This window comes from Ursus americanus, chromosome 18, assembly GCF_024610735.1.
Source record: "Ursus americanus isolate L20-20 chromosome 18, mUrsAme1.1.p, whole genome shotgun sequence".
In the NCBI taxonomy this organism is placed as follows: Eukaryota; Metazoa; Chordata; class Mammalia; order Carnivora; family Ursidae; genus Ursus; species Ursus americanus.
Window position 1 is genome coordinate 9,622,287 of NC_142144.1, and position 14,135 is coordinate 9,636,421.

Sequence of the window (14,135 nt, forward strand, 5' to 3'; positions counted from 1 at the left end):
GTACTATGTTTTTTTCCTCTACATGCGTATCTGTGATAAAGTTTAATTTATAAATTAGGCACAGTAAGAGATTAACAACAATAATAAATTAGAACTATAACAATATAGCGTAAGTTCATGAATATTCTTACTGTTCTGATTTTGTAATAATCAGGGCAGGCTAAACATTTGCTATATTAAGACCATGCATGTGTCCCCAGACCTAGTTCTTTCCCTAGGTTTGGTTTTATCAGTGTTGGTGATAAGCCAAGTCTGATTTATATGGTGCATCATATGTGGGAAATGTCTGTGACTCTAGGTATCTGGTCATCCTGGAGAAATGACAGCACAGCTAGTATAATAACTTTTGAAAATAGCCAGTGCTAATTTGATGATTTCCTGTTGCCATTAAATGAGTTGTAAAACTAAAAAAAAGAGAAAAAAATTGATGTGAATATGGTCTCTCTCTCTTTCAAAATGTCTTATTGTACTCACTCTTCTTGTGATGATGTGATAAAATGCCTACGTGATGAGCTGAAGTGAGGTGAGTGTCATAGGCATTGTGATGTAGCATTAGGCTACTATTATTGACCTTCTGACAGTGTTTCAGAAGGACGATCCATCTGCTTTTGGACCACAGTTGACCACAGGTAACTGAAACTGTAGAAAGTGAAACTGCTGCTGAGAGGTGACTAATGAGTGATCACCACCACCCTCCGTCTCCATAACTCTTTTCATCTTGTAAAACTGAAACTCTGTATCCATTAAACAATAACTCCCCTTTCCTCCTTCACCCCAGCCCCTGGTAACTACCATTCTACTTTCTGTCTCTGTGGTTTCGACTACTCTAAGTATCTCATATAATTGGTATCATACAGTATTTGTCTTTTTGTGACTAGTTGATTTCACCTAACGTAATCCTCAAGGTTCATGCATACTGTAGCATATTGCAGAATTTCCCTACTGTTTAAGGCCGAGAAACATTCCATTGTATGTATACACCACATTTTGCTTATCCATTCATCTGTCAATGGACACTTGGGTTGTTCCCATGTTTTAGCTGTTGTGAATAATGCTGCAGTGAACATGAATGTACACATACCTCTTCAAGACCTTACTTTCAGTTCTTTTGGGTATATACCCAGAAGAGGAATTGCTGGGTCATTTGGTAATTCTATTTTTAATTTTTTGAGGAACCTCCCTGCTGTTTTGCACAGAGGCTGTACCATTTTACTTTTCCACCAATAGTGCACAAGGTTTCCAATTTCTCCACATCCTCATCAACTTGCAGTTTTCTGGGGTTTTTTGATAGTAGCCATCCTGATAGATGTGAGTTGCTATCTCATTGTAATTTTTCCTTGCATTTTCCTTCTAATTAGTGATGTTGAGCATCTTTTCATGTGTTTATTGGCCATTTGTACATCTTCTTTGAAGAAATGCCTATTCTAGTCCCTTGCCCATCCATAATTTTATTAAAAGCAAAACAGGCAGCTTTGCAGTGTCCAGAGGCAATTTTAAGTGGTGAGTAAGAACTCAGGCTCAGGAGTTAGACAGCTCAAGGTTGACATGGCTTTACCAGCTGTGTGACATTGAGCAAGTTACTTCATTTCTTTAGGCTTCCATTTCTTCTGTAAAATGGGGAGAATAGTTGAATCTGTTTCACTGAGTATATATTGATAGACATCAAATATATGGGATAGTATTTGCCCTGTTGGAAGTATTTAATAAATATTAGCTGCTATATTATTGGAATCATGAGCCAGTCTTTAAAAAATGCCTTTGATGGTGTGCCTGGATGGCTCAGTTGGTTAAGTGTCCAACTCTTGATTTCAGCTCAGGTCTTGATCTCAGTCATGAGTTCAAGCCCTGTGTTGGGTTTGATACTTAACACACACACACACACACACACACACACCCCTTTTATATGTTAGTTGCCTTCCTATTTTGATAAGAGTATAATTCATTGCATTCTTGAGAACTTTCACTTGTTTTTCCGGTTCATGCCTACTTACTGTCTCTGTAGTATTAGGTGAAACCATGTGGAATTGCAATTTTTGTACGTTATCAACCATGGCTGTCAGCAGTTTCATGTGATTCAACTTAATGTAATAGGAACTGTGAGTGTCTAATATATGCCAGAGTGCCTACTGTGCTAATTCATTCATTCTTCCCGGCTTCTCTATAAAATCTGTGTTACTTTCCCCATTTTGGGAAGGAGAAAGTGAGGCACTCAGAGATGGACAAACATGCCTGAATTTACACGGCTAGTAAGTAGTGAAGCCAGATTTCAAGCCAGATCTTGTTGAATCCAAAGCTCATTTTCTTTTTTTCAAAGTTTTTATTTTGATCCCAGGTGGTTAACATACAGTGTTACCTTAGTTTTCGGCGCGCAGTGAAGTGGTTCAGCCCTTCCGTATGTCAGCCAGTGCTCACCGAGACAAGTGCGCTCCTTCATCCCCTCCCCCGCCACCTCCTCTCTGGTCATCGTCAGTTTGTTCTTTATAGTTAAGAGTCTGTTTCTTGGTTTGTGTCTCTCTCTCTCTTTTTTCCCCTGTGCTTGTTTGTTTTGTTTTTTAAATTCTACTTACAAGTAAAATCATGTGGTATTTGTCTTTCTCTGACTGACTTATCTGGCTTATCCTAATACTCTCTAGCTCCATCCAGTTCATTGCAAATGGCAAGATTTCATCCTTTTTTATGGCTGAATAATATCACACACACACACACACATGCACACATGCCACATCTTTATCCATTCACCAACTGATGGACACTTGGGCTCCTTCCACATCTTGGCTGTTGTAGATCATGTAGATAGTGCTGCTGTAAACATGGGGGTGCCTGTACCCCTTTGAATTAGTGTTTTTGTATTCTTTGGGTAAATACCCAGTAGTGCAATTACTGGAATGTAGGGTAGTTTTATTTTTAACTTTTTGAGGGAACTCCACACTGTTTTCCATGGTGGCTGCACCAGTTTGCATTCCCACCAACAGTGCACAAGTGTTCTTTTTCTCCACATCCTCAGAAAGCTCATTCATTTTCCTTCCAATTTCTAGCACATAAACAGTCTCAGAAACACCCCTCCCCTATCTTTGTGCCCAGTAAAGATGAAAGTTAAAGAAACTACACTATTTCTTCTTAGTTGGCGGTGATTTGGGTTTCCTTCAGTTCGGTGAGCTTATGTGGTAGCTCTGTGTTCATGTACATTTTGTGCTTTTGTCGCTCTCTCTCATATTTGGAGCATAGCATGTGCAGTGTTGGCTGCAGTCACCTAAGGCTCTTTCACAAAGGTGCTGTAGGGTGAAAATAAGTAACTTAGCGTCTGCCTTCAACCCATTTCTCACGGCCACAATCACGTCCACCATTTATTGATCATCTGTTCTGTGCAAGGAGTATGCTAGGTACTTTAGCCACAGCGTCTCAGGTCCCTGTATAATTTATATAGAGTAGGGGCTAAAATCCTGTACAGTGTGGAAAGAAACTGAGGCTATAGGGATTATGTGATTTAGCCAAGAGCATAGGACCCTTTAGTCTATCTTGCCTTGGGGGCCAAATGCTTTTTTTTTTTTGGTACTATACCACAACCTCCTATTCTTAGAAAGGGTCTCCTAGAGGAGAAATGAGGACAGCCTTTCTCTGTACCACACTTGGGTGTGTTATCCATACTGAATACTCTGTACCACACTTGGGTGTGTAATCCCTACTGAATTTTCCCATTTCCTTGCCTGTTCCCATTCCCCCTTCCTGTCCCCCTTTTCTTTTCCTTCTTCCTTTTCCTCCCTCTTTTCATTCTTTCTTCCCTCCTTCCCTTTCTCCCACCCACTCTCTGTCTGTCTCCTTCCTTCCTCCTTTCCTTCTTTCCTTCCTTTCCCTAAATCTACCTAATGAAGTTTAAATACCAAGATTAAGAAACTACTTAATGTATTTCCTGAAGAAAATTGGATTCTTGAGATATTCCCATTTGATTTTTTTTTTCTGGCACTAAAAATTATCTCTAATTTTAATTTGCTTTCAGAGGAATTACCATTTTTTAAAATATGCTACTAAAACAAGTTAGATTGAATTCCTTTCAGCTTTTAAAAGAGTGACCTTCTCAGTCTTTTAAATAATAAGATTTGGAAGTAATTGCTTAATATTTGAGTTTAAGGGAATGACATGTTTTGAGTTCTAAGGAAAGCCTGTTTGACCTAGCATCATACTTATTCTTAAACTAGATAACCAGAACCAGTGTTCTTAGGAACTGTGTTGGTGAAACCTCGTCTGTTTGCAGCTGGAGGTTGCACATTTATTCCTTTGTTGTTCCATTGTTTCCTTTACGGTGAGGGAGAATAATTAAGGAGAACATCTTTTCTGAGCAGCTGGAATCAAATTCCAGCTGACTGCAGCACCTGCAAAGATGGCACCTCTGCCTCTGGGTGGCAGGGTGGGATGCCAGCCGTGGAGCCTGCGACAGTGGGCTCCAAAGTGCAGAAATGCGACCGTGCCTCACCACTCCTGCCCTTCTGCGAGCTTCAGATGGCAGCAATACCAGTGAATGCAAAGTGTCTGTTTTAGACTAATTAGAGGGATGATTTGTGAAACAGTGGCTATTTATTTAATTAATCACCAGCACAAAGCCATAAAACCCATATTTTAAAAATCCCTGTTAGTTTGCCATGTGGTTAATAGATTGGGGCACATTAAAAAGTGACATGGTGATGTATTAAAAATGTTCCACCTAAGGTTCCTTCAGAAAGGAACTGAAGCTGTCTGCTTTCGGATGCTGAAGTGTTACCTGCCAAGAGTTGACCTGTCAGAGATTTTAATGTTTGTAAAGGCATTTATCTTTTGAATAGCATCTTCACTAGGACATCTCCTCTTGGAATATTTCAAAATACAAAAATAGGTTTAGAATTTTAAAAAGTATAATTAAAGTGAATTTTGTTAGTTTTTCTTAACAACGAGGAACTGTATTTTCCCACTAGATTATAGTATGTTTACTAAGCATAACAGTGTTTCTTATAGGGTATTCTTTTCCATTTTGGGGAAAGGGAGTCATTTAATTAAGTAATAAATGCAATAGCATCTGTGTTGCAGCGGTCAGAATTGCATTTTGTTCTGCCCTTGTATTATTTTTTATCTAATAGGTACAGGAATAATTGCTGTACTTACTCAGTCTCAGCTCAGGTGAATCGTCCTTTTTGGATAGCAAGAATAAAGATAGAATTGACTTGTTTAAGAGATGACACTGGCATTAAAAATGAGTAGAAATGATTTCGATTGTAACAAATGATAGTGGTGTTTATACACACAAACTTCCAGTTGGTTTTCAGTATACATAAAATGTGTCTGTGCAAGGCATCCTGCACTTTTAGAGTATTTGAGGCTGAATTTGGTATGTCTGTGATTCACTGTTATTTTTTAAAAATTATTCTGAATGGTCACTGTTTCTAATAAGCAGTTCCCCCAAATTTTAAGATTATGTATGAAAGTGTGTTGCTCCGGTGGATGCTTGTACAGAAATTGTCCAGCTCTTAGGATTGTGTCTCTCTGCTGTGTTGCATAATTACCTGCTCTGTTAGAAAGGGAGCTGGAATAAAACATGAGTATGTTAATGCAGCCTGGAGCTGATGTGGTGGTGATGATTACAATGCAGATAAAGCATTTCTCATAACTGCCGTTGCCTACTGGAGCCTTTGAAACATCTGGACCTTTAATTGAAAAATAGTGTGGTGCTGTGCAAGGCAGACATGCTAAGTGAAGTCACTAATTTAGAATACAAAAATATAATTGATAAAGTGTTTTATTTACATTGTATTTAAATATTCATACTTTGTTATGCTTTGTATAACAGGGAATTACTGGGTTAAATTTTCATGAACATAGACAGTTTAAATGAGATAAATTAAGTGAAAATGTTAATGGAATTTTACACTGGAACCAGAAGACAGTTTTTGTAGGAGGGTGTGTACTTCTGCATGTACTGGGGCCTTGTAGGGAAGCAAATAGGTTAAGTCCTATTCTCTGGGTTTTATGCTTGAGAATAACTAACCATCAGTTGGTAACATAATTGCATTTCATTCTTGTTATTGCTATCATATCTTGTTATTTAGTTAAAAAAAATAAAATGTTTCTTGGCATAATGGTAAATGGCTTTAATGGCAACATTATCACCCAATAAACCAAAGCCTTCCCCACCTCTCGGGGGCAGGTTATCAGAGCCTGCCCAGGAGAGCAGAAGAGCTGGTGAAGGGCGTGCAATTAACCTTTGTCCTGCATTCGCAGCAGGGGAACTGACCTAGCAGCCTTCCGAGGAAATCCAATTTAATTTAAAATGAATTTGAAAAGACAAATTAGCCATATCTATTTTAATAAGATAAAATCCCGACTCTCCCTATGTCTGGTTTAGTTAGGACCTCAGAGGGGATTAGACTAAGACTCAGGATGAACACAAGGGAAATAATGCCAGGGGGCTGAGGAGAAACCCAGGAGACCCAGGTACCCGAGTGCCTTGTCAATTCTGCAAGTGAGCAGGTCTTGGGCTGCCCATTTCCACAGAGAATTGCAACCTGAGATGAGCCTTTGTCTCATCAGACCTTTTGCTTGTGTTGGAGCTTGATGCCATGTTGATGTCGTATGCTGCTTGCCGGGCTCTCCAAGGACCGCATTGTTATTTCCCTCCTTTGTCATCATCAGAGCACGTTTGGGTACTGCCACCTGGGTAGCCACATTTAGTAATAGATACACCTCACAATTACTGATGAGACTCTTAATCCAGGAGTAAGGATTCTCTGGGGCTCTTCAGTTGGTACTTGACTGCTGCTTTTTGAAAACTAGAGCAGAGGGTTCTGCCTGCTCTTTGTGGATCTAGTGTTGCCATGTGTTTTACCACTGAAACATAGTCAGTGAGGATTTGTGGAGCCTCTTCTAGAGCCCAAAGGCAAGGAAATCCAAAATAGTTTCTTCCTTCTGCCCATATATACAAAAGGTAATTGCTCCTGGAAGCAGGTACCCTAGTGTCCCTCTGTAGTAGCCGTGGTCTCTGCAGAGCTTCAAGTGCACGTGACAGGCAGGGTCGCAGGAGGAGTGGCTCAGACCTTCCATGTGTGTCTCAGCCAGAAGGATATTTCCAGTCCACTGTCCAGGACTCCCAGTTCTGCAGCAGTGGCTGCAACATGAACCAGTAGCCATTGTGACTTTCCCTAAACACCCAGGCCTATCCCAGAGTTCTTTGGGATGAAATTCAGCAAGGGGGTAAGGTTTTAGAGTTGAACAGACCTAGGTCAGCATGATGTTCCCCCCCAGTTGAGGGATTCACAGCAGCTTACTTCATGAATCTCTCAATCTTCAGCTTTAAAAGGGAGTGAGCAACCCTCATAGGACTATTGAGCACATTAAATGAGATCATGTATGAAAAGTACTTGGACCCTGGTAGGTGTCCAGCAAATGGCAGGCAGCACTTGTGACCTCCCCTTTGCAGGGAGCACTATGGTGCGAGCACAGGGGGCTGCGTTCAGAGGAATGGGGTCTTCATGCCTAGTCCCAACTCCCAGTAAAGCTGTCTGCTTTGTAGCTGGCTAGCTTTCCTTCGTATTTAGGCTGATTACCTAATTGTGAGCAGTGTGACTCGTGGAGAGCTTTTTTTTTTTTTTCAATAATGATTTTTTATTATGTTATGTTAGTCACCATACAGTACATCCTTAGTTTTTGATGTAATGTTCCATGATTCATTATTTGCGTATCACACCCAGTGCACCATGCAATACGTGCCCTCCTTAATACCCATCACCGTCCTATCCCAATCCCCCACCCCCTCCCCTCTGAAGCCCTCAGTTTGTTTCCCAGAGTCCGTAGTCTCTCATGGTTCATACTTTTTATTTTTAATACTATTCAGTGCTGACAGTTTTACCCAGTAGATCCTGTTGTCCTCTCAGTTTTAAAAATAAAGTTTTCTGGGGCTGCCTGGGTGGCTCAGTCGGTTAAAACGCGTCCAGCTCTTGATTTTGGCTCAAATCATGATCTCAGGGGCGTGAGTTTGAGCCCCACGTGGGGCTCTGCACTCAGCGTGGAGCCTGCCTAAGATTCTCCCTCCTCTGTCCCTCCCCCTGCTTGCACTCTCTCTGTCTCTGTCTCCCTGCCTCTCTCCAAAAATGAATGAATGAATGAATAAATACTTTTTCTGCCACCACTTTTCCTTTCATTGTATCTGAGAGACATGTGGGATAAAGGCCTGATAGACTTTTTGGGCTGCTTCTCAGTTGCAAATTTTGTATATAGTTAGGAGTGATTCTTTCCCACAGGAAGTGTTGTTCTAGATAAATAATAATTTAGCTCTTCTTTTTCTTGCTGCTATTTGTATTTCAACATGTATTTGCAAACTATTAAAACCAAACTTTCTCAAATGGCTCTTTGCCATTGTATCGTTTTCATAATGTCAAAAACATAATACATTTTCTGCTGCAGACAAGCATCTTTCTCTGTCACCAGAGGTATAGGTTCTTTTTGTGGCCTTTTCCTATACAGAATAACACCTATCCCAGTTATTTCACATGCGCATTTTGAGGATGAAAGTGAGTGTTGTAATTGGAGAAATGTAAAGCTATTTATTTCCATTTTATCTGATGTTTTTACATTGTTTGCTAGGAGGTGCGTCAGAGATTTGAATTAATTATAATTACTGAAGAGACATATACTGATTGAGCAAATAAAGTAGTAAGCCCATTTGTGGCAAGGCCATCTAATTAAATTCTAACTTTGGATAAGCTAGATGTGCATGAAAGATTAATTTTAAGAGGTTTTTATGACTTACTAAATAATGATTCAGTAAAATTTTTGAATGGTATCATTAAGAAATATTGAATCTTAAAGTGATAAAATACTTAGTCATGAATATACTACTGTGTAGAAATTTGTGAGTTTTTAAAAACTGTTCAGAATTAAGGACACAGAATAAAAATTTTAAGGTGTATATTGACATTTAAAAATTTGTAATATTTAATCAACTGAAGCCCTGCAAGAAATGAATATGATATATGCACCTGAATTATTTCCTTCAATATTTATACAATTTTATATTCTCAAAATACTTCACTATCTCTGGAATCAAATTGTCCTTGGGGGTAGTGGAGGGTTGTACCAACTTTTCCATATAATTTAGGAGAATGATAATAGCTGTACTGTAACCTTTTCTAGAGATACATCATCTAGTAATGGAGCCAAGTATGCATTCTCCATTGAGTTTTAATTTTAAAAGTTGATATTAAATCTTAAAAAGACTCATTATATTATGGTAATTGATAGAGTTTAAAACATGTAACTCTTCTTTATGGTTTTAAAAAACCTATTTTTACTTTTAAAGCATATTGATTTTATTATATAAATGATTTAATAATGAAGAGGTCCCTATACTTACCCTAGGTGATGGGGCTTAGTTCATGCAAATTACTTTTCCCTGATATTATCATCATTATAGAAGCCATTGTTTGTATAATTAAATGCAAAGTGCTGTGTAACATTAATGATCTAAAGAATCCCACAATGGCTATGAAAATTCAAAATGGACACTTTACATTCCATTATGCTTTAAGATGGTTGGATTGTACTTATGTGAGAGCACCTTCTGGTATGTGCTGTAACCAACCCCAGGCTGGATGAGAAGAGGATGCGATGGCTTCTCTCTCTCTTTTTTTTTTAATGTTTTTTTTTATTATGTTAGTCACCATACAGTACATCCCTGGTTTCTGATGTAAAGTTCGATGATTCATTAGTTGCGTATAACACCCAGTGCACCATGCAATACATGCCCTCCTCGCTACCCATCACCAGTCTATCCCATTCCCCCACCCCCCTCCCCTCTGAAGCCCTCAGTTTGTTTCTCAGAGTCCATAGTCTCTCATGCTTCATTCCCCCTTCTGATTACCCCCCCTTTCTTTATCCCTTTCTTCCCCTACCAATCTTCCTAGTTCTTATGTTCCATAGATGAGAGAAATCATATGATAATTGTCTTTCTCTGCTTGACTTATTTCACTTAGCATTATCTCCTCCAGTGCCATCCATATTGCAGCAAATGTTGAGAAATCGTTCTTTCTGATAGCTGAGTAATATTCCATTGTATATATGGACCACAACTTCTTAATCCAGTCATCTGTTGAAGGGCATCTCGGTTCCTTCCACGATTTAGCTATTGTGGACATTGCTGCTATGAACATTGGGGTGCATATGGCCCTTCTCTTCACTACGCCTGTATCTTTGGGGTAAATACCCAGTAGTGCAATGGCTGGGTCATAGGGTAGCTCAATTTTTAACTTTTTAAGGGACCTCCACACTGTTTTCCAGAGTGGCTGTACCAACTTGCATTCCCACCAACAATGTGGGAGGGATCCCCTTTCTCCACATCCTCTCCAGCAATTGTTGTTTCTTGCCTCGTCAATTTTTGCCATTCTAACTGGCGTAAGGTGGTATCTTAGTGTGGTTTTGATTTGAATTTCCCTGATGGCTAATGATTTTGAACATTTTTTCATGTGTCTTTTAGCCATTTGTATGCCATCATTGGAAAAGTTGTCTGTTCATGTCTTCTGCCCATTTTATGATTTGTTCATTTGTTTCTCGCGTATTGAGTTTGAGAAGTTCTTTGTAGATCTTGGATACCAGTCTTTTATCTGTAGCATCATTTGCAAATATATTCTCCCATTCCGTGGGCTGCCTCTTAGTTTTTTTGACTGTTTCCTTGGCTGGGCTTTTCTCTCTTAATGACTGAGATAGAGACCTTTCCCTATTGCCTCTGCTTCTCAATTTTATGTGTATTTGAAGGAACCATTTATCTGAAGATCTGCCTGGTCTGATTAACAATGTGGGAAACAATAATGAGGAATAACTGACATCTGTATAACAGTTTGCCGTTCACAGAGTGTTTTTAACATGCTTTATTTTTACTTTATACACCCTGCCATTCTCATTTCTGTTTTATGGCTAAGGAAATTGACTTTCAGAGAGGTTATGGGCTTGCCCAAGGTTGCACAGCTCAGGGCTGGCAGGGGCACGGTCCAGACCAGTTCTGTAGACTCTGCAAAGAGTTACCGAGCAAATATAACCCATGATGGTAAAAACCGACAGTATCAGGAACTGCTTTCTGAATTTAAGACTTTGAGAAAATGGTTTTTATTCCTGATACAGTTTATGGGTAGGCTTTCATTTTTTACCTTCATCGTCCCCCCCTTCCCCGACCTGTATTTGAACAAGTTGATATCTTGAAACAAAAGAATTATCCAAGGCTATTACTCAAATTTCACTTGATAACAGATTGTTTAAACCAAGAGCTGTAGGCATTTTATTTTTTTCAAAAGTGGAAGAAGACTCTGTCAGCACATCAGAATATGGAGGATTTATTATTATTTAATAGACAAAACCTTTCCTGAGAGCAACAACCCCCTTTCCTGTTTTGGGTCCAGGACTATAGATTTACATTTACCATAGATGCTGTTGAAAGAAAAATTATGAAAATCACTAGCCTAAGAAAAACCAATGGAAGTGATATTTTCTATGCTGTGTTATACTCTTGAAAGAATTATAGTTATAGTCTGGCTCATTCTATGGTACTTAGTAACAAAGTTATTTTGTTTGAGGCGCTCAGATATATGAAGGGTGTCTGTAGAAGTGGAGGTAGATTAGTTTCAATGTCCTGAGGGCTAGAACTAAGATCTGTGGGTAGAATCTGCAGAGTGAACCTCAGTAGACGGAAACGTGTTTCAGCCATCAAAACTGTTTGCCTAGAGACTGAAGCAGAGGGTCCGCCTCTGAAGGTGGCAGGGATGTCCTCAGTAAAGGTGTTCAGGAGAGGTTGCAGGACAGCCATTTGGTGAAAATGCTACTGTCTGGTGTTCGGTGAAAATGTTTTAGAGGGGGCGAGAATTAAAATTCCTTGCCATTTTAAAAGTCTGTGAGTGGCACTAAAGGGGTGTGTGTGTCTGTGTGTTTAAGTCTGTGAATGTAAAAGCAGGGGGGAAAGGAAACCTAGTAAACAGTCAACATTTCTTGAGCATTCAGTATGGACTAGACACAGTGATAAGTGCTTTTAATATGCATAGTATCATTGAATCCTTTCAACAGCTCCATAAGAAGGTACTTTTACAATCTATTTCTGTGTGGAAATAGTGACTCAGAGAGGTTAAATAAAATTGTCCAAGGACACACAGTAAATGGCATTGCTGAGAATTGAACCCAGGTCTTTCTGACTACACAACTTAAAGCTTTTAACCACCACACTGCACTGCTTTACTGGCTCCTGTTAATATAAGAAGGATCTTGAAAGTACCCACATCAGAACTTGACCTTGTTAAAGAAAGAGTGACAGTTGACGTTCTTAATAATAAAAGCTTAATGGAACCAAGGTTGGTGATTCAGAGGAAATTAATGAGATTTTGTCAATTTTATTTTAAACTTAACTTGTCAGAGAATACAGTGTCCAGTGACAAACTGTAGAAATGTTTTTGACAAATTAACTTGACTACAGGTGCCAGATCAGGGAAATGTTAATTTAATAGCCTTTAAACGTTCCAGATTTATTGAGGGTTAAGATAGCACTACAAAGCCAAGCCCCTAGCTCTGAATGGATTTGTCATAGAATTTTATACAAAATCTATTCATAAGTTCAATGCTGCCATTTTGAATGTGAAAAAGTGAGTTCTTTCTCTGAGCCCATAAAGCCAGCATTTTATTGATAGTAAAATGCTACTGTCTGGTGTTTGGGGTGTTTTTTTCCCCCTCCCCATGTAGACCTTCTTTATTTCTCATAGCCAGTTAAACCTGGCTTAGACCATAGGCAGATTTTGTTCAAAATCATTACTCTAAACAAACAAAGTCCCTTAATCATCATCAGAGTAATGATGATTACAAATGACCTTTGTACCAAGTGTGGGTACCATATTTTTAAAGACTAGGCTATAGCTCCACACTGGGCATGGAGCCTACTTTAAAAATAATAATAGTAAAATAATAAAATAAAGACTAGGCCATAAATTGGTAGAATATAGCATCCTTTGGTCCTTGCGGAAGGAGTTGAAGAGGAAGATACTGGTGAAATGGGACTGCAGCCATTCCTTTAAGAGAGTTTTAACTTTTGAAGACTAAAAATAACCCTTTTATCAATTTGCATCATTACATTGTCTGCATACACTGATATATTTATTTCTGCATTAAAATTGCATATAATGATCTGCTTGTGCAGTTGTGACTAATGGAACAATGTTGCCTGCTTTTTGTCTCTTTAATTGCAGAAGCCAAGCCGTCTATCCTTTCTGTTTCTTTCCCTTGATAGAGAAATTGAACACTTAGCAACAGTTTTGAGATCTGATATTCAATTTATTATTGACAAACCTTGATGTTAAGTAGAGCTGCTAACTGAACCTTCTGTGCTTGAGACTTAATTCAGCTAACTCACTTTATTTTTTTTAAGATTTTATTTATTTACTTATTTATTGAGAAAGAGAGAGCAGCAGCAGAGGAAGAGGAAGAATCTCAAGCAGACTCCACACTGAGCACAGAGCCTGACATTGGGGCTCGATCTCATGACCCTGAGATCACGACCTAAGTTGAGATCCAGAATCAGATGCTCAACTGACTGAGCCACCAGGTGCCCCAGCTAATTCACTTTATATGGATGTTTCTTAATTCAAGATTATTTTGAACTGAATACTATCTGTTCTTCTTGCTTTCCCTATTTTGGAAACTATTAGGTGCATAATTTTGAAATTAATGTTGTGATAGGCAGCAAATTGTATGCTATTTCAGTTATTGAGATCAGATAGGAAAAACCTGGTTATAGATGTAATGTTTTAATTCATCCTGTCTTCAAGTTCTATATATTTCAATTCTGTATCAATTCACATTCTGTATACTGAAGTTATTTTAAATTTTTAAGCTTTTACATTTTATGAACTGCTAATTAATTGGATGATCTGTGGTTCATAATATTGCCGTTTCATGATTACCATAAAGATGGTTTTCAAAAGACTGATCAGTATATATCACAAGCCCCAAAACATTCATACTTTTTGACCCAGTGATCTACTCTGAGGAATATGTGCACAAACATATATATAAGAGAATATTTATGGGAATGTTATTTATAGTAGTGAAATATTAGAAACAGTGTCCGTATTTAACAGTGGGGGAATAGGTTG

The 14,135-nt window shown here is 38.7% G+C and overlaps 1 protein-coding gene and 1 non-coding gene across 11 annotated transcripts in view; both read left to right on the forward strand.

Annotated features, from left to right (window-relative positions):
- MAPKAP1 (MAPK associated protein 1) overlaps positions 1 to 14,135 on the forward strand; it is a 236,155-nt gene that overhangs the window by 84,225 nt on the left and 137,795 nt on the right. The gene's annotated exons all lie outside the window — the stretch shown is intronic.
- Positions 116 to 247, forward strand: LOC123788115 (small nucleolar RNA SNORA72). Its single transcript, XR_006778418.1, has one exon. It is a non-coding gene; the product is annotated as a small nucleolar RNA SNORA72 (small nucleolar RNA).